The 21,866-nt window shown below is 40.7% G+C and overlaps 1 protein-coding gene across 7 annotated transcripts in view; it reads right to left on the bottom strand.

The window, feature by feature from the left end:
- pparab (peroxisome proliferator-activated receptor alpha b) overlaps positions 1-21,866 on the bottom strand; it is an 82,871-nt gene that overhangs the window by 23,245 nt on the left and 37,760 nt on the right. The window contains exons 1-4 of one of the 7 annotated variants that reach the window (XM_063479277.1): positions 13,760-13,923; positions 13,451-13,672; positions 13,058-13,219; positions 12,865-12,948 (exon numbers count right to left, since the gene is read on the bottom strand). The gene's annotated coding sequence lies outside the window, so the exon portion shown is untranslated. Of the gene's footprint in view, positions 1-3,585; positions 3,608-11,010; positions 11,394-12,864; positions 12,949-13,057; positions 13,673-13,759; positions 14,039-21,443; positions 21,578-21,866 lie in introns of those variants that run through there. The other 6 variants (XM_063479278.1, XM_063479279.1, XM_063479280.1 and 3 more) reach the window with 6 other exon arrangements.

Below are 21,866 nucleotides of genomic sequence, written 5' to 3'. Positions count from 1 at the left end.
CATCAGAAAGGTTGCCTACCCCTGGCCTAGAGTTTAACTTGAACTCGTCCTTTAGTTTGTTAAGTACTGGTGGTTTTATTGAGAAGAGAGAGGGACTACATACCCACACTGACTACAGAGATCATTTGCATACCGTTTTGTCTTCAGTGCAGCAGACATTAAAAAAAAAAAAAAAAGTGGTTATACATATGATCTTCCTCTTGTCTTCTATCTGGTGCTTCCGTTAGGGGTTGCTACAGCGAATCATCTGTCTGCATCTAACTCTATGCCTAGCATCCTCTTCTGTCACACCAACCCTCTGCAAGTTCTCCTTCATTACATCCATGAAACTTCTCTCTTTTACTCTTGCCTGGCAGCTCCATCGTTATCTTTGATTTATATATGCACCATCCTTCCTCTGTGCAAGTCCAAACCATTTCAGCCTTGCCTCTAACTATATATATATATATATTAGTGCCACTGTTGGTAATAACAGAAGTCATCCCCCTTTTACTGACATTTTAAGCCTTGAAGTAGTATGAACTGAATGGAAAAACCCAAGGAGAGTCCCTACTGGCTCCAGGGTTGGTGAGCAACAAGCCAGAAGCAAAACAGATCAAAAGCAGATGAGTAACATAAACGAAACCAAAAAAAGACGAAATGTAAAAACAAGAACACCAAGATAACCACACCGAGCTCAGACTCCTGTCATGTTCAACAGGAAAAACCACATAACAACAGTTATAATGCATAAGCAGGGAAAATATTCACAATACAGTGAATGAAATGTTGAGATTCAAGATTCAAAGTCTAGAGGAACTAAACCCAATCGGATAGTAAAGACCCCGTATATTCCCACTCTTTCAAAGCACTTCCAAACATGAAAAGAGGCCTGGCATCTCAGCAGGAAACTTTACTAAGCTACTTGGTCTTCAATATACTTTTATCTGAATGGAGGCAGTGTTAGCTCTATTAGCACAAAGTAAACCTATTTAGCATTCAGCTTCTCACTCCTGACCCTCAAGTCTTCCTTCCGAAGATATCCTGTTTCATAAACTATTTTTTTCCCCACTCAGCACCATCTTATTGTAATTCCTCCTTAAGGGGAAACAATAAAGAATCCTCTTGACCACAGCTCGACTAAGATCTAGACAGGCTTTTGTGTAATCGAGTAATTGAGTGACAAGATAAAAATCCCATTTGTAAAAAGGTCACTACTTGCAGCTTCTTCCACAGTGCAGATATTGATCAGTCTGAAGTGGACTAAATGGCAGGGTTTTGTGTCAACATGCCCAGAGCATGCGTGGCTTTGTATTTAAATAACATAGAAAAAAGGAGCCCTTTACTGAACTCGTGACCTCTCAGCCAGTAGCTTAGATGTAATGGACCACACTAAACCTCATGTTGCCACCAACATGCATAAGAATGTAAACACAGAGAGCGCTGATTAGCATCAGACTGCACAGCTCTGGTGGACTCAGAGAAAAACAGAGAGACACACACACGGAGGGTGGAGAGGAATGTCTGTTAAACTACACTCGTGGGTCTGTATCAGCAGTGTGTGAGACAGATTGAGCATATGAGGCATGGAAAAAAGGAAAACAACAGTCCCTATGGTAACAGAATACCTTTGTCTCGTAGGTCAGGACCTCTCTCTTGTGCTCACTCAGCCAAGCCTACTGAGGGTACTCTGCACACAAGGTCATAAGTATTTTTGTGTGTGTGTGTGTGTGTGTGTGTGTGTGTGTGTGTGTGTGTGTGTGTGTGTGTGTGTGTGTGTGTGTGTGTGCGCGTCTGTGCGTGTGCATGCACTGGGGTTGGAATTAGGGCCTAAAGCAGACAAGAGGGGGTTACGCTGAAAAAGAAAAAAAAAAAGGCTGCCAACCTCCCAGGTTGCTATAGCAATGCCATGGCAATTATGACACACAACACATGCTTTGAAATCAGAAGTGTCAAGCTGATATAAAAATCAATCAAAGCCATTATGATTTGCTACAAAAGAAAGAAAAACAAGGGTTGTGTGTAAGTGTATTTGCAAACTGGACCAGTGATCCCACAGCTGGATGTGTGGGCGGAGCATAAATAATCCATACTGTCTGATGGCTTTCTGCTCAGCAGTATCACCCAACCCCCACAAGGCAGCAAAGGTCCACTTTAGACAGACAGGCCGTGAAAACTGCTAATAAGCTTTGGCTAAAGTATTTGACGCTCTGAACGTCACTGAGGCGTGCAGACCACTTTCTTGCTGAAGCAGGTGTGCACAGCCCTCTGAAATCTGCAGGAAAACTGAAACTACCAATGACCTTGGAGGCTCATTAGTGACACCCATCACTCAGGCGGATCATGTCATCTAATCCCACAAACATTATATACACGAACAAGCACGAGTAACGTGGCCACAGTAAATGTAAGCATCCAGCCTCCATGACTAACTACCTGGCTGAGAGACACTCAATGAAGCTTGAAGCTTTACAAATCCCACATTAGAGCAAGATGCCAAGAAAACACGAATTAAACTGGCAATAATCCAAGACATCAGAGGTGTGTATGGACTTGTCTCACTAAGGGGTGAAGAAAAAAATATGTAGTTCTTTGAAAGACCAGAACAACAAAAACCTGCGATTGGAAATGGAAGAAACCGCCAAACTGCTCACATACAGTGGTAGAACAAAAATGTTTTAAAAAATTCAGACTAGCTGTTATATATAAAATATGGATATGAAAGTAGAAGTATATGAAAACAGAAAAATAACTCAAAACATGACAGAGCCCCTACCTTCCTCATCAGCAAAACTTGAAGTCTTCCATGCAGATTTCCAGACAGCAGTTTAACATCCAGCTCTAACAGTTTGTATGATCAGAGTGTGTGCATTTCAGTGTACATGCATGTATGTATGTATGTGTGTGTGTATTAAAGAGTAGTCCACAGGTTTAATGCTTAACCCATCTATCTCACGGCCTGAATGCTGTCATGCCTGTAAGGAGGAGTCTACGAGCTAATGGTGGTCATAGAGAAAGAAAATGGGCTGATGGGGCTGCCCCGTACGCCTGCCCCTTTGTTTAAAGAGTTCACCACGATCTTAGTCTCAACCATGCCTGCAGTGTAAACACTCGAGTGAACCCTTATCGCTTGGAGCTGATATGCAGGCCGGCACCCTCTTATCGTTATGGTGATTGACCAAAGTACAGGTCGTGGAAGTGATTGACATTGGACTTTAGCTGTTCCCTGTGACAGATGAGCCACATGACAGCTAACAAAGCTGTCCTATTATTAGGTAACTGACAGTTAAATACACAGCTAAAGCAAATTTTGTCTGCTATTTTTAGTCCTGAAGATCAATACCAGTGTCTGATCTGATTATATAACGTTTAATAATTTTGATAGTGACCAAGTGCATTGCACAAATTTTACCTGTTCTGGGGCACATTTCTCCAACCTGTCCATTGTGTCCATTGATTTTTATATAACAAAAAAACCAGTCAGCAGAATCACGGGACACGTTAGCTTCTTATTCAAAGCACCTATTTGAATATTTGAATGAAAGCAGAAGTTCACTTGAAAATGAGTCAACTGCAGAAAGTGGGTAAAATAGTGCATTACTTTACCTGTTTGTCAGACATGTTTATGGGCAAATCCACTGAGATGTTTCTCACTCTTTTGTAAATAGACAGGACGGGAGGGTTACTCAAGATGCTGCTTTGGCTGTCAGCTTGCGAGCTCACGGCTGCACAGAGTTGAGAAATAAAACATCAAGTTACACAAACTCTTCTGGACTCCGACCTCTGCGGTGACAGCACGTTTAGTGTCAGAATAATAATTAAATGCCGCTGCACGCTAACATTAGACGAGCCCTTACGATCTGAAGGGCATACTGCCGCTTCTCTACAGGCAGAAGCTGCGGTGTGGCATTGTATCAGGTTACCTCAAAGGTCTATGTTGACCTGACCCTTGACCCTGGCTGTTAATAGCGCACCACTACATGGTAGTAAATGTGCCTGCGTGCATGTGTTTGGTAGTGTTCAAACAAGAACATGAAAAAGAATGAAATTTTAGATTTGTGTGGCAACAGGTACATATACAATGGATCTGTCCTCTAAACTTTATGATACGTGAATAATGGGAGTTTTGGCCAAAGGTAGCTTTTACTACCAGTACCTTTGTGTGTTTTGCTTCTGATAAGGCTTAAGTGTTTGTTATGTTTACATTTTGATACATTTTATTGTGTAACCTGTTAAAACTACAAATGCCAAACCAATAAGATCAAATCTTGAAGCATTCTGAATTTATCAGGGAGTCAACTTTGCAAGCATGTGATTTGCAATAAACTGATCTCATGGGACATCTTTGGCTCAGAGGAATACATCTAAATGCTATTATCAAATTTGAAGAATTTCCCAAAATATGACATAAAGTATTTATTATTATGCTTTATTATTCTTAAATGACAGCAACGGTGAGGTTATATTGAGCAATGACACAGCTGTGCTACAGCCCTGACCTGCAGTATAGCCACAGCTATGACTCCAGTATTCCAGTGAGTTAAATGCATTAACAGCTGGATCAATGGTTAAAAGACAGCTACTGCTGTTTCCAGCTGTTAAGATGATCAATAACAAACAACGCCGTGGTTGTCCTTGAGCAACATTTCCTTTCTTTGCCAAAGTCTGACTGCTGGCTGCCACTTTGTACCTATTTCCAAATCAGTCACAAGGATCAGACAGGCCAGTATTACAAATCTTCCCCACAGTACAATGCAATCTTTTCCAGCGGCGTTTATCACTTGACAAATGCAAAGCTGGGGGGTGAAGAGACACCAGGGAAGACTTGTATTTATTAAACTAGGCTGAGAATATCACACAGCTCCTTACTGAGTCATGTGTATTCCCTGTAAGATTTACTCTTTTGAGTTTGTGATCTACACTGTTGTTGCTGATTTGCTGCCTTCCAGGATCCTTTCCAGGTGTCAGAAAGTAATTGTGGATCGGTGACTATGCTGGATGGCCGAGCTGTACAATGCTATCACAGCTGATCAATCTATTAATGCCCATGAAAAGCAAAAGTGTCAACATTTTCACAGTGGCTCATAATATTTTAAGGTAAAAATGTCAATTCTGCATAACTTTTTGGCTGCGATTTTTTTTTCAATTAAACAGCAATAAAAATGACCAAAAGTGGGATCTTCACTAATAACAGACCATCAGCAAGCACGGCCCTCCCCCGTCACCGAGAGTTCTGTGGTTTTAGGGTTCCCATTAGTGCACGTGTCTATGTGTGTGCGCTTCAGCAACACTGTAAATCTTTCCATAGCTGGATCGGTATTAGAACAGGTCACCCAGATTAAATTACTTGGTGTTACCATAAACCACCACCTTTCATGGTCTCAGCACATCAACTCTGTTATTACGAAAATGGGACAGGGCATAGCTATAGCTAGGAAATGCTTCTTTTATATTACTTCTTCAATTATGAAAGATGTCATTAATGCACTAGTATTATCTCATCTAGAGTACTGCTCAATCATTTGGTCAGCAGCTAATAAGACAGATCTGAACAGACTTCAGTTAGTCCAAAATAGGGCGGCCAGATTAGTGTTAAGGTGTTCATATTATACAAATATTGATAAAATGAACGATAAACTTTCTTGGCTTTCTGTACAAGCTAAATTATACTATGGCTTACTTGTATTTTTAAAGAAAGCAATACTGGTAAACACACCACACTTTTTTTATGCTCAGTTGCAGTATCCAGATGAAATACATAATCATGCTACACGATTCTCAACTAACCACAATTTAGTAACTCCTCGAGTTAAAAGTAACTTTTTGAAAAACTCTGTTATATTTAGAGCATCTTTTCAGTGGAATAAGTTGCCTTATGCAATTAGAGAATTGGCTTCTATTCATAGTTTTATAAATCACCTAAAAGCCTATTTAGGCAGTTTTTAATTTATTTGTAAATATTGTAAGAGGGTAATGTCACTTGTAATGGAAATTGTGTATTTTGTTTGAGTGTCTTTTATATATTTTTTTTATATATTTACATGCTTATATTTTCAGAATTGTAAAACCTTACTGTGGATGTAAGAGCCAAATTATGTGGATATTTTGCATCTACTTCATTGTGTAAAAATTTTATTTGATGGTATTTGATGGTTTGGGCCCCAGGAAGACTAGCAACCACTGTTGTGGAAGCTAATGGGGTTCCTTATAAATAAACAAATAAACAATAAACAATAAACAAACTGTCACACAAAATATTTCTACAGACAAAAAAACCTGCATTTAAACATTTTTAAACTTTAAACCTGTGCTTAAGGTCATTTGACAGACTGCACATAAAATATAACAGTGACTGAGCTCTGCTTTGAATGTAGGAGTCTGAAAAACCTCCAGCTAATAACAGTAAAACTTTTGTGTATGACAGTGACTGCATAGTCTACTGTCATAGCTTTCCCCTGATCGCCCCAACAGCGTAATCGAGGGAAATCAGGAGAAAAACATGAAGCTTAACTAAATCGAATAAATATGGTTTTTTTAAGGGGGGTGGGGTCAAGAATTTTATGATGCTAATTTTAAACTGTATGTCACTAAAGTTCAACCCAAAGGCTTGTTTTTCATTGTAGAGATGGATGACAAATTATAAACCAGAATCCCTGACCCCAACCTACTACAATGACAGAATCCAGTTGATGATATTTTGGTGGTCTGCTTTGGATCAGCTTTCACCTGCTAATAGATATAAAAATGATTCACCTTTGTACTATCACCAAACGTTTCTTTGGTGGTGTGACTGGTTTCTTCTAGGCTGACAGTGGCATGTTTCATTAATCAGTAGGAATCCCCGAATGAATAATCCGTTGCCTGACTTATAAAAGAGGAGCTGATCTGTAGGGTGGCAGATCAATAGGTTACATCCATTAGCAGTACAGTAGAACATTTGATATTCAAAGCCTTTTAGAGTTAGTTGCGGTTTGTCTAGAGATTGAATGGTACCATTTGTCAAAATATATATATTTTTGGAGACGAGTGAGCATCCTCAAATATAACAGCTTTAGTCGACTTTAATCAAAGAGTTTTCTGGTAAACAAAGAAAAGTTGATTATTGCAGTTTTTCCACCAAGTCTTAACAAACCCAGTGAATGCACGTCCTTCAAGGTTCTTGCAAAGTTGAATTCCTGCATTATTTAGGTCAAATTTATGAGCAGGCAGCCATCTTTCTTTGCTGGTGCATTGCTGCACCTATAACACCACCTGTAGCTAAGTGGAAGTGGTATCCTTGTGCATGGAAACTCTTAAGCCTGTGGATGACATAAACCTGAGACCCACATACTGCTACCACAGTTGTAAAATTCCACAGGGAAAAAAAAATGTCTATTGGAGTACATAAAGGTAGTAAAGTGGTTGCTTAAAAAAACAATACAGTGATGAGTACTTGAGTACACGTCAAATCTAAGGTGAAGCTGGGAGTATTTCTCAGGCAGCTGTGTATCTCATTTCATTTTCCAGCTTGACACTGGAGTCCTGAGTTCCCCTTTCTGGCTGCCAAACCAGCCTACGTGTTTTGTGGGGAGGCATGCAGAACACAGTCCTAGTGACAGATCAACACTGACTTGCTACTGTAGTGCAACAAAAGACATAAAGCTCTTTCAGCTTTTTTTATGGGCAACCCTTAAGCAGGAGCTGCTATTAGCAAATCCTAAAGAAGATGTGCGCAGCGCGAGGACAAACAGTTAATTTTGATCTGCTACACAGCTGACATATTTGTGGATAAGTTGTTGCTTTGGTAGCAGTAGTAGCAAGCAGCAACCTTCATCCAAAACCACTCTGCACTGCATTTACCTTTGGTCATCTGTCATGTTAAAAAGCTCTGCGAGGTCCCATAAATGTGTCAAACACCTCTGTCATACCAAAACAAGCAAAAGTAGTTAAACCAAAAAAGTAAAAAACATTTTTTTTTGTTAGCAACGCAATTCCAGTGGGAGAGTAGATATGGTCAGTGACAGATGATTGATGGGGATTTCTGCATATCTTGTGCCTCCTACTGAGGCAGTTGCAGTGGCAGTGGAACTTGTCAAAATGAGACAAGATAGTTGGCAAGAAAGAGAACACCTTCCAGCAATCTGTCTGTCTATAAGAATTGTGACACCAACATAGGAAGACTGGAAACAAACAAAGATATTGTTCAGGGAATCAGTCAAATCCTCTTGTCCAGTCAACTTACAAATTCAGCTTACATACGGCATCTTTCCTTGACTATTAGCAAAGACAATCTCCTGTCCAGAGCTCCTTACTGTAAATCTGGCAGGAGGGCCCCAATCCTATTCAACCCAGAAAGGCTTTACAATAAGGAAGGCTCAAGGGGAACAGACCCGGCTCAGAGGAAGGTCAACCCTGACTACGAGAGGACGAAAGATGCCAAACAAACAGACCATATAAGTGATTAGAACCAGCCAAAGTGCAGTGTTTCCCTGCACATCATAAATGCACACTATATTTACTTTTGTTTAATTTTTGTATTTATTTTTGATGGTGCAGGAACTTGAAAAACAGGCCAAAGGAGCTATGCGGCGTTTCGACATGTCTCTTTTAGGCCCACAAAGAGATACAAATGATAAACTTCTGAACCTGAAAGTCCTGTTTGAGGAGAAAACGCTGCATCTCCCTCTGTTGTTTTCTCTGTCTCTACAAGCTGTGAATGCAGCCAGGCAGAAGCAGATTGCAGGTCTCAGGTTGCCTGAGACAAACAGGGTGCAACAGCTCAGCCAGACAAAAAGTAACAATGGAAAAAACAACTGACGCACAAGTTCTCCAAGACTGACATAAAGAAGTCTGAGCAGGAGAGTTCATAAACTTTTATGCTGTTTAATTTCTTTTTTATCACCATAAAAACTGAGGTTATGCCTTCTATATTTGGTCCATTTTTGTTACAGCAGTGAAAATAAATACCAGATCAAAGCCAAAAAGTTACATGTTAGTGTTTGTCAAGTGGACACAAAATTAAAGGGGAAAAACACATAACGCATCCCTGATACACGGTACTCACTCACTTATATTTTGTACTTTTAGCAAAGGGGTTTGCTTTTATTATTTGATCAAGGTTTGGCTTGCTGTATTTGATATGATCTTTTGAAACACTTTTAGTCAATCAACTGAGCCCCCGCCCATAGGCAGTGCCCGAGATACAAATGGAATTTTAACGATACACACCAGAATGATAAGACCTTTGCCCCTGAGGTAAATGGCACATCAATGCATAGATTTAGCACACAGCTACAAGTCTGGTGTGCAAAGAACTTCACGTCTCACAGTGCAGTTACAAGTGGATTTCAAAACAGAGGATCTGTCTTCGGTTCATCCTCAGCAAAGGTCCAAAATTTCAGATGTGATTTTTTTTTCCAGCCCTTACAAAAGATTCTGAGGTTGGATTCTCTCTTTAAACCACGTGTATTTCTATCATAAACAAATCTTAAAGCATCGCGCATCAGTCACGATTCAGTGCGGTGTCTCAGGCAGCCCCAAAATGCATTGAAGAGTGGACTGTTGCCACGGTTACAAAAGAGAAAACTGTTATTAGTCACTACACAACAACAACATACATTATTATTAATCTCAGACAAGGACATTTATCCTTAGTGCACCACAGGAATGGGGGTGTTTTAAAAGTGTCCTAAACCTGGTATGCCACAGCGGGAGTAAAAGTGGGATGGCAGTAATATATACTGATTCTACAGTGAGCATCCCCTCCTCCTAAACTGTGTATCTGTTGGTATTTCTATTGAACTGGGATGACTTGACTAACCGTAGCCATGTTAACAACAGTGATATGAAATTTATGAGGTTTTTTTACGCTACAGAATTTATGCCACTAACAATAAATCACATGCTAACAGGCCGATTTTATCATGGGCGGGCAGCGGTGGCATCCGCTGGTCAAAAGTGGCTCATGCTGGGATTTCAATCAACATAAAATAGTGTTTTTCAGAAATGAAAAGTGCCAGTTGGTCCATTTCCTTCACTACAAAACAGATCATCTAACAAATAATTTGGAGAACAGCAACCAACTTCTGATTTTTAATAAATTGTCCATGTTCAGACACATAAATGAGAAGGAGAAAGACATAAAAACTCTAACTCAGTGTTACTTTAGGAGTTACACAGCACCTGCAGCCACACACTAACCACTGCTTCACTCATTTAATCCCTCCACCGTTGTGCTATAAAAGTACTAAACGCCGCTAGTGGGCAATAAAAAAAAAACCCTAATATTTCTTGGCTGCACATCAAGTCTGCAAGTGAGGCCTCCGTAAGATCACTGTTACTCATCCAACCATGATCCTTGTCACACCTTCTGACCCTCTGGCCGTCACAGTTATTTTGTGTATGTAATAAAAAGGCACACGATCTTGACTGCACAAGCAGTGATCCCACCTCTGAAACAAAACCTCTTGATTGACTCTATGAAAACAATATTTACATTATATGCAGGTGTTTACCTTTCATTGTGCTGAGTATAGAACACAGCATTAACCCTTTGGCATTACTCTTCCCATCACTGCATCACAGATACACCAGACCAGACCTGACCAGAGGCCTTTATAAAGGACTGCTCTGACAGCCGGAGCAATCTCTGCTTCTTCAACCGCTATCTTAGAAATGGGCCGTGCAAACAGGACAATAAACAGGCCGTTGTGTTGAACTAAATGAATAGCTTACATCACAGGGAGATGATGCCTATTGATGAGCAAGAGCTGTTCTCCCTGCGCAGGCGTGCAGGCTAAAAAAAACACAGCTTACCTCCCCCTCCTCCCCTCCATACAATAACAATAATCCTGGAGGAAATTAGTAATTCCCCCTCCCTGTGACTGCAAACTAATAATGTGCATATAACAGTTGGGCAGAGTGTCAAAGTGGGAGACGTGCACTAGTCTGCAGTTTGCGCTACACAGCATTCCCTCACAGTCAGTGTCAGCTGCTGCAAAGAGGACTTATAAATAAAAGGCCACATGAAGACATACATATATATGTATATACCTTACAGCAGATAGCGCAAAACGTCGGCGCCATATCTTCGGAAATATCTCGGTGGGCTGGGAAGCGTTCAGTGCAACAGCGAGAAAAGGAGCGACGAAGGAGCGAAAACGTTCCCCGGACACCGACCGCGTCCTCGCTGGCTCCCCTCGCAGTCCTGCCGCTGTCAAAAATCCCCCAGCACGTCCATACAAAGCAGAGCCATGGTGCTCACGCCCGCAGGAAGTGACCTCATGACTGACAGCTGGCAGAGAGAAAGCGCACACCCCGACACACCTATGGTTTCAGCGAATGGAAACAGCGCAACAGTTTCCCCTGAGAAGGACGCCCCCTGAGCCTGGAGAGAGAGGGAGAGCAAGACCGACCGGAAAAGCCTCTCCTTCTAAAAGTGACCCTCCGCACTGCAGCTCACAGAGAAATTTCTTCCCCTTCACTGGATTCCTTTATTCCTTTATTGTATTCAAGTGCACAAAAATGCGTTGTTGGCGAATGTTATCAAATAACCTAAGCAGCAAAGGATAATAAAAAAGTACACACACAAATAAATCAATTAATAAAAATAAATGAATAAATAAATGTAAATATATATATATATTTTTTTAAAGTTAACCTGGCTATTTTAAATGGGGATTATTGAATATATACTGTTAGTCTTTGAGGTTTTTTAAAATTAAATAATATTAAATAATAATAAAATTTCTGGAAGGTTCTGTCAAGAAAAATTGTAGCAACTGCAAACAGCGACACGTTGCAAAGGGAGGAAGTTACAGATAAGCAGTCTAAAAACAAATAAATGAAATCAAATAACATAATAATAATAATGATAACAATGATAATACAGTTGTGTAGAACTGAATGAACATGGAATGACAAAATTTGCTCCCCCCCCCCCCCGCCGCGGTACTGTCCTCACCCCCCTGCCTCACCGCCCACGTGGTCATCCAAGGTTCCTTCCATCTTGGCCTTCAGTTCAGTGTTTAATTCAGTTTCGACGAAGCTGCAATGCCCCCTTGAATCGTACACCTCGCTGCTAAAGCACTCAGTAAAAAGCGAGTGATAATGGTCAATATGAAAATTGTAGTGATGCATAAAAACACAGATGCAAGATCATAGAGAAAAGCCAAATCACAACCATGAAACAAAAATGCAACATGACTTCTAAATTTATCCTAAAAAATATCAGTTTCATGTTGGTTGAAATTCAGTAAATGGTAAAATAAGAGCATTCAGCCAAGGCTGCTCAGAGCTATGTGACATAGATTTGCCCAATGTAAGCACTTAATCACAATAAACTTCATCTGAGTCGATTTTAATCTGATTCTCAAACTGACAAACAAATACCTACAGTAGCAGGGGTGTCATGTCTTTTACTTACAAATAATAAAATGAACAGTACTTTACTCTCCTTCACCTTAAAATCTAATATGTTGCCAGTACTAAACAAATGTATGCAAACTCATTGCCATAGAATGACAAACTACTACGTACCTAAGATGGTCAAGTTAGGACAGCTTGTTTACTGTGAGTGCACAGTACTTAGAATATAGGGATATTGTGTCAAGATGTGGGAAAGTGGGGAAAGATTACAAGTGCTGTGCAGTCCCACATAAAGAAGGACATGTGGTCACCTTACATGACAGTGAGGAGGCCCAATTTTTTAAAAAGGTATGGATGAACTTTATCCTCCTGCGGTAGAAAATTAGTATTACAGACCAGAAAAAAACCTGAAAAAAATCCTGACAACAAGAAAGAGAGAGCGAGAGAGAGAGAGAGAGAGAGAGAGAGAGAGAAAAGATAAAAAGTTTATTTATTTGACAGTTCTCAAAAAAAAAAAAAAATTAAAGAAGTTAGTTGAACCGGTGGGGTGTTGATCTGGTCAGTTGAGGGGGTTGTTGATCAGTTTCAGCTCCTTTGGTGTTCATGAAGTTAACAATAGATGCCCTACAGGGTGAACAATGAGACAATACACAAATCAGGAATGGTTTTACAGGTGGAGGCCACTAAAATTTTGTGTGCGTGAATGTCTCTGACCAAAAAATCAAAAACTGACTTGAGAGTGGCCCAAGGGCCTGACGTCCTCTAGTGGGCCCTGTCCTCACTGCCCTGCACTGTGGAGCCTGATTGGCATTTGCCATAGAATACCAGAATTGGCAGGTCCACCACTAGCTGAGAGCAGGTTCATGCTCAGCCCAGGTGACAAACGTGAAAGGGTCTGGAGAAGCAATGGAAAAAGTTATGCTGCCTGTAACATCAGCCTTTCAGACACTGATGTTTCATCTGGATCAAATAGGATTATTTAAAATGTGGTAATGAGACGTCTTCAGCTCTCAGCTCCTCCTCTGTGGCTGTGACTATGTTTGAAAGAGCAACTGTCTCCCTGCTCAGAGCCTCCATCTTCTCCTTCATCAGCCCACTCTTCAGCTTCTCTGTAAGAACGACTCACACAGGTTCTTTAAAGCCAGATTACGAGCTGGATCTTCCCTCGAAGATCTTCTCATACAAATTGGACACTTGTTCGTTGGGTCTGCTCTCCACCAGCTCTTCAGACAGCCTCTACAGAATCTGTGGCTACATGACAGAAGAACAGGATCTGTGAAGATGCTCTGACACACCGGACAGTGAAGATCCTCATCTGATCTTGAAACCATCGAGTTTCTGAGTGAAGCTGAAAACCGAAAGTACAGTCAGTCCTGGTTATTCTCGCTCCTGCTGACTTAAACTTCTTCTGAATCATATTTTCAGTCAAACTTACTTTTAGTGTATGCAACATGTTGTTGTCTTCCACTTTTCTCTCCTGCATCTGGGCTCACTCAGTGAAAACTGGTAATTTAATCGAATTGTCTTTGTGTGTGTCTTCAGTAACGAAGAATAACGAGGTGTTTCCTGGTTTCTGTCAGGTGAGTTAGGTGAGGGGCTCTAAGAAATACGGACCAGAACTGTAAAATCTGTAACTTTACCTAACATTTTTGATGAATAACTAATTGTCTGTAAAAGTACCAAACAACAACTCTATGTAGGCTGTATAACAATACATTAGTTCATAATAATAGTTAATATGATAATAATTAAATTATTTCCAATTACAGACAGAAATAAATAGTAAAGAATTTCCAGCTTTGTTAAAAATGAAACTGATAGTTGTTATACTCAATGAAAAAAGTGTTTTATAATGTTTTTAGGCTATAAAATTATTTAAACTAAAGTAAAATAAGATTAACATGTTTAAACCTTGCATTTTAAAATTTAAAACAGTTCTTTGTTTTCAGAAATAAACAGACAAAATGATATCATTTTTGTGAGCAGCTGGGGCTCTCTTCCACAGTGAATCTCCCAGCCGGTGGTGGCAGATGGCCGCCCCTCCCTAAGCCTGGCTCTACTGGAGGTTACTTCCTGTTAAAGGGCGTTTTTCCTTCCCACTGTCACCAAGTGCTCATTCATGGTGGGTCGCCTGAGGTGACTGTTGGTCCAAACTGGGGCTATATAAATCTAACTGAGTTGAAATTCAATTTGTGATTTGGGTTTCTGTAAAGATTTGAAACATTGTTACTACTTGTTCATTCTAACCCTAACCCATCCAGTCCGCTTATGATGACCTGTGGTTAATGTGCTCCTCCAGTTGTGTTTATGTACTTTAGTAAAGCTAAATTTAGCCTAGCTAGGACTAGCTGTTAGCCTAGCTGAAGAAGATGGTTTGAATTTACATGGTACTGACATTAGTGATTATTACTGCCACCAAAGAAGTGTTGTTTTTGGTAGCGTTTGTGTGCGTGTCAGTTACTGGAGGATGTAGGAATTGATACTATTGACTGGTCTCCACGCTCGCCTTACCTAAATCCAACAGAACACATCTGGGACATTATGTTTGGGTCCATCTGACACCACCAGGTCGCACCTCAGAATGTCCAAGAGCTCAATGATGCCCTGGTCCAGATCTGTTTTCCTTAAGTTTTTTTGAGCAGTGTATATGTGCTTGGACTTCAACTTTCCTGAACACAGTTATTAAAATTGCATTCTGGATCATGATAAAAATAGTCAAGTAAGAAACTCACGCTTGTATGCTCTTACCTTAAACTCATAGTTGAGCACAGGGAAACTTTCAGCTTGGAGAAACTAAATGTTTCCCAGTCCCGCATGAAAATGACAGGAGTGGAAAAATCTTACATGATCCCCCTATTTGTGAGCAAAAGGACAATATCTTTGCATTTCCAGATGGCTTGGCAGCATTGTATCTTTTTTTGTGGGATATTTAGCTTTTCAAGGTTGTGCTAATTGTGCACATTTTAGGACGAGAAAAGCAGCTGGAGAAATCCTAGTCTTTCACACTGACTACAGGCCAAGTTATCAGGATTTCCAGCTAAACTGTTGCAATAAACTGCCCATTACTGTAGCTGCTCTGTTTTCCCAGCTCATGCCAGATGCTGAGTGTGCGACCCTGGCTGTCAGTTGCATCTCTCTGCTCTACTGTTTCTTCACCCCTATTCCCTGTCCCAGCTTGCCATTACATGTCTTTGCAACGTGGGCGTCACTCCCTGGACTCGAGGTCTGGAACCAGGCGCTGGCTGCTCTGCATGTGTCTTGGGACTAAAGTGGACTTTCACAACCTCCATGCACACTCAGCATGTACAGCATAAGCTCAGTGATGGCTGGTGTTCATATTATTCAACAAAATAATCTAACCCCGTTCATTTTTAAGACTGTAAGTTGCTAGCTGATGGTAAACAGGCATTTATTCTACAGTCCTAATCTATAACAGGGTTGTTAATGTATTTTACATCGAGGAGCCCACTTTGAGCTTAAGTGGGCTCCTTTCTGTCTCCTGTCTGTCAGCTTAAAGGAGTTTAACTACACATTCAATCCCTGAGATACGTTAATATTAGAAAAAAAAATGACCAAAAAGGTCTTCACCAGGCTGATTCTGACCCCTGAGCCCTATGTTTGAAACACCAGATCTCTAACAAGGCCACACGTGCATGTTTGTGTATATGTGTGAATAAGCTCGTGCATAATCTGTTTTCATCTAGGTTTTCAGTAAACCTGTTAAATTCTTTATAACCAGTGAAGCTGCATGAAGATACCAAAGAATATTGCAATTATCAAACGCAAAACTACTCAGTGTTCAGAAAACAAAACAAAACAAACAAATATATCTATTAAAAAAACAGCTCATGGCTCCTGTTGTGTAATATGGTATTATACTGGTTCTTAATTTGTAGCAACAGCTACTGTATATGTTCATGCTTGGTCTCAATAATAAATGCCTAAAAAACAACATAACCTGAAGGCTTATTCACTACATTATCACACACAGCGATTTAATTTATGACATAGTTTCAGTGGGTGTGTCAGCCTTGACCTAACCTATCCCATGAAGTGCTACAGCTGTAAACACTATAACGTTTGTTCTACCTATGTGTGCGTCTGTGTGTTACTCTTGTCATCCCATTGCCATCTTCCACGACCCTTGATATTATATCTTTTGTCTTTTTTTAGCACCCACAGCTAAATCATACTCTCCACTCCCAGTCTCCTGTGTATCAGTATAACTGTGATGCCTTTTTAGTCACTCAGGCTTGGCTTACCTTATCTAACAGCCCAAATTATTAAGAGCACTGTCCATTGTTAGTCCAGTTATTCCCAGATTACTCACTTCTAGGAACAGTTAAGGCTTCAGAAAAGCCAAATATGGTAAGTATATTTTAATCTTTATCACGAGAAGCTTTTAAGAAACTTTTTTAAAAAAGTCAAGTTATTACATGGGAATGACTTTTTGCTCCTATGGACATCCACATTGATGCCAGCTCCAGTTTACCAGGCTTCTCCACAACTGCTGGCGACTTCACTGTGTGAGGAGGACACGGAGAAACATTAGACCGAGAAGATATGGCTCGTTGCAACACAGCTCAGTAGAGCAGGCAGAGTCCACAGTAATGGGCTCCGGTCAAGACTCTCTGTCTGGATCACAGCTGGTTTCCTAATTAAGGGGAGACTTTCCACATCTAGATAATTTAATGACAGCTGCCCCCATTTGCTTACAACATGTCTGTCCATGAAGTGAACCTAGCTGTAATAAAACAAACTCTGAACAAGCAACTGTGTGATGAAGTACTTTGTGGTTACGAAAGAGAACCCATCCTTAGAATTACAGCTCTTTCGAAGACTCAGCGCTCCACAGTGAACATCATGGATTTGTCTGCTTAATACTGTGTTTTCTTCCCCAACTGGAAATCAGGAAGAACATGATCAAAAATGAGTCCGTAATTACATCTACATTGTGTTTGCGTGTTAACAGTATGACAGTATGATTCTATGACATGTGACCCAATGTTGGAGGTAAAACGACTGAAACAAAATGTGCTAGTTGATGCTAGAATTGTCGACCTCGACCAGTTACACAAGTTAAGTTTTAGGCCCTGGATTGGACTTTTGACAGCAGGCTGGGGATTTTTTTGGAGTCCTTATGGGAGTTTTACGCGACCTCTACTGCCACCTGCTGGTAAGAAACAGCAGCTGAAGAACTTGCAAGGACATGACATGTTTTTTAAGCATCTTCTAGAAAAACTGTGGATTTGCACAAATACTTTGTAGAAAACAGATTTTGTTTTAATCAGCCAGTTTTGTACTATGGTGCCAAAGATCACATCAGGCTAAACTGCCCAAAATGTAATCTCCACTATCAGCAACAACAATGTCTGTTTTTGTTTCCCTTAGGACAAACATTCACACTGACAGAACACTGACGCCCGCAGTATTCATTTCTTGTATTTATGATGTAGGTGCATCACTGTTGTCTGCCCACTCACGAGAACAGAACAGCCGCTTTCCCAGGCTGCCTGCATCCAGTCATCCAGTCACAATCACCCCTTTGTGGTCAACTTATTGGAGGCCTACCTGGTGTTACTGCAATACTGCAATGATTACTCGATTCACTCATCAATATATGGAAAGAATATGAATTTGCAAACGGTCAAATAATTCAATGTGGCCAAAATGGTTCATGGTTAAGAAATAAATAAATTAACATATAATTAAGTGTTATTTTATTTTTATTCATTCATTTATTTATTGGCTATTAGCATGGGCGGACTATGGATAAACCGCTCCACAATAACAAGAATGACACATCGTGACTGGCAGAAATAAAATATTCAGCAAATATGGCACAAAGATAAGTGTAGAGCGTCCACTAGGTGGCGCCTTTGCCATGTCTTTAAAGAGTGAGAGAGGTCTGGTGACTGGAGGGATCAGTGTTAAATGTGATTAATTAGAAATGACTCTGTGTGCAGAAAATATAAATACGCAAACAAAATAATTTCATTTCCTTGGTTCTATACTTCAAACTCATTTTATCATCGCATATTTAATGTGGTGGCGGAAGCTATTTTGAAACCACGCTTAGCTTTGCTTCATTTCAGCAAATGTAAACTGCTCAGTGGTTTATTTGCAGGACCTGCCCACACAGAGCTTTCAATCCTATCCACTTACACTCAATCAATAACACCATTCCATTTATACAGGCATGACATCATGCAAGCTCTTATAAAAGCGCTGCTGCAAGTATTCTTCTTTTCAAATTCCTGGCAACTTTGGAAAAAGCAACAGTATATTATTGAATTCTGACTCATATGTGTCAGCCTGAGCCTTGCAAGCATTTCATTAGTTCCTTATTGCATTGGCATGGGTGGGGGTGGGGGGTATCCCAAAGCGGATGTCAGAGCTTTTTGTAGTGTTTTGGGTGAAGTGGCAAAGCAGGAGGAGATGAAGGATGGTGCATGGCCTTTAGAGATGCAACCCAAGAGACAGGATGCACACAGAGTCATTGTCTCAGCAGGCTTAGTATTCAGCTCCCTTTTGCTCCATCACCATGGCCGAGGATCAAATCAATTCAGCCTGTTGGCTGGCAGGGGTACAGCTACCCAGTGGGTGCAGCCCACATACAAATACACCCAACACTGGTCTAGACACACAGAATGCAGTGCTGTGGTAGACTTCTTCCCACGCTACAATGTTACAGCTCTGAGCAGTGTTACTCCAGTGATGTGCTGTCAAGCCATTCCCCTCTTTGTGTCAGAGACATCTGGTGGCTGCACAAGAAGCTCAGCATGGCTGATAACGTCTGATATGTGTGAAACTCTGACATAGGAAATGATATACAGGTGGCAGTGCAACACACTGGAGTTTTAGTGCCTGTAGGGACTGGATTATGTCAAAAATGAGAAATAGTTGCTTTTTGCACAAAGCTGTCACTTGTTATGTGACAACTGGCTAAAAAAATCCAAGGGTGTGCAAGAACTCTCGCTGTGAGTGACAACTTCAAGCCTGACCTTGATATGAGATACCAGGCTGCAGTCTCAGACAGTGAGGTATGTCTGATGTCCATGTTGGGATAGCGGCTGGCACTCACCTTGTTATCCATCTGTGTGTGTATTTATATGTGCTGCTGGCCAGAAAGAGAACACTGAAAACACCTTCTACTGCCATATGCTTCAGCCCCCTGTAGTGCCAAGGTTCTTCTTTCCATATCTTGTGCTCTGCAGTTTTAGAACACACCGAGGTCACCGGCTGATCCCAGGATGCCACTTGTGTTTCCAATATTTCTTGAAAGATAAAGAGGTCAGAACAGACCAATGGCGTTCCACGATTTTGCATAGTTCCGATTAAGTTCTGGCTTTTCCCCATAAGAGACCCAGCACTGTATGTAAACTGTATGTAAAGTTTACCTCAGGAAGATACTTTGAAAACCAAAGGAGCTTCAAAAGTTTGAAACATCCGATGAGAGAATAAACCAAAGAACACCAAGGAGCAATGATCAATCACCTTATTTTTTATTATTAATTTTGAAGCAAAAAAATTTAAAAAAATCTGAGTCAAAGACATTTTCCTTACTGCACAAACTTTACCTGCTGGATCCTTCCGCTGCTATCGTCTGATTTGACATCTTTGTATAAAATTTCTTAGACTCAAATGATTCATGTGGTTTAGTTTGTCGATATGGATTTTTGTTTAATGATATGAACAAAATGCTTCCTGATGTGTGTGAATGGTGAAGTATTGCTGCCCTTCAGGGAAGGCAGTAGGTTGTATAGTTATCTCCTGATTGGGCAAAATCACTACCCTGAAACCACACAACCTACTACCTCACCCCGTACGAACATCAGTAAAGGCCCTACAGGCTGGGTAAAATCTTTGGTAATGATAAAAGCGTTATGACGACATATACAATCTGTAAATGAATATACAGAATTTGACAAAAACCATACCTACATGAAAAGCAAACACTGAGATTTTTGTCGAGTTTTAATTACTAAAACCCCCCAAATTGTGACGATTTCTTTTAGATTTTTACAAGTGCAAAGAAAATAAACAAAGAGACTGGCGGCTAAACAGGAGGAACCTTTGGAAACGATTATGCAGCGCAAAGTGTCTGCTGAGATATGAAGAGGACATTTTTGCTGTTGTTGTGTTTTACACAAAAAGAATGAACACTTACAATGAAAACACAGTTGTACTTTATTGGCAATCAACGACTTGCACAAAGCGGCTACAGTCCTTAATAACTTTCTGCTATCAAACTCGTGCTACTGAGCCGTTAGCAAGCAGTGCGTCGATCTGGATCCGTGCACTCCACCAAAGGCATCTGACGACATTACAGCCACTTCAGGAAAGACAGTAAGTTGTATAGTTATCTGACAGGAAGGGTACGACCCTAAAACTATACAACCTACTACCTCACCCCAAAGGACAGTCTTTAAAAACAAAGTCCTTTCAGGTCCCCGTTCATGCAGGTAATCCGCTTTGACACGGCTCACTGAACACAGAACAGCGGTTATGATTCACAGAAACATGCCACTCTCCTCTGGGACACCTCACCACCGGGGCCAGAGTCTGTGCGCTCAAAACACAATGTGACAACTGGGTCTCCGGGTTCATGGCCCAGGCTGAGGGGGGTAATTCAAATGACCCAACAAGGCACACATGTCTCAAGCAAATTGCGCAGCCAAGACATTTCCATATTCAAAGGCAACCAGTAAATAACTTAAATGGTATATTCATAATGAACATTGTATAGCAAACACGCTAACCTCAAAAACACTCAGAAACATTATTATATTCACAAATATCACATAGCTTTTAGAAGCTAGGGTGGGTGTGGCCAGTCACATGACAAATAAGCAAATAAGCAAATAGAATCATTTTAGATCAAGTTCTGGCAAACCTATATACTATTAAGATCAGTGTTCAAAGTAACGTATTGAAACAAATTACACAGAGCTATGCTGTTTCCAGTTTGGCAGCACTGTTTCCTGTGGTTCTGAGTGGAGAGCGATAACCTTACTCACTAAAGTTGAGAGTGGGAGAGCTCAAGCTAGCTCATATCCTGGCCCACATGTGTGGAGCAGAGGTCTGCAGCTGCTGCTGCCTCCGTTAATGTTTCTCACCTGCTATATAACATGCATCGAGAAAAGGGGCTGGAAGGGCCCACTGGCCTATAACCTCCTCCCTCCATCATGGTTTCAGCAGCATGTCAGGTAGTCTCCATGTGGAAAAACCCAAGAGGGAAAATCTGTTACTTCTGCAACAAAGACAAAAGGGGAAACAGAAAAATACTCCAGCATGATGACTTTTAGATTTGACATATGTGAGATCAATTGCAAACACTGCAGCCAGTTCAAACGCTGCATTTTGGACTTTTGGGTGAAGACGTGTCTGGCTTTGCTTGCAGTTTGTATATGGGGGTTATATTTATTTACAGTGCGGTTCATGCTCATGTGTTCTTTGATAAAACCACACCATTGTGCGTGTTTCGTGCCATACAGTCGGCTGATTACTGTATATAATCTAATGTACTGGGAAGACAGAAA

Source organism: Pelmatolapia mariae, linkage group LG7 (genome assembly GCF_036321145.2).
Source record: "Pelmatolapia mariae isolate MD_Pm_ZW linkage group LG7, Pm_UMD_F_2, whole genome shotgun sequence".
Taxonomy (NCBI): Eukaryota; Metazoa; Chordata; class Actinopteri; order Cichliformes; family Cichlidae; genus Pelmatolapia; species Pelmatolapia mariae.
Note: the sequence above shows the minus strand (reverse complement) of the source record. Positions and strands in the feature narration are given on the sequence as shown.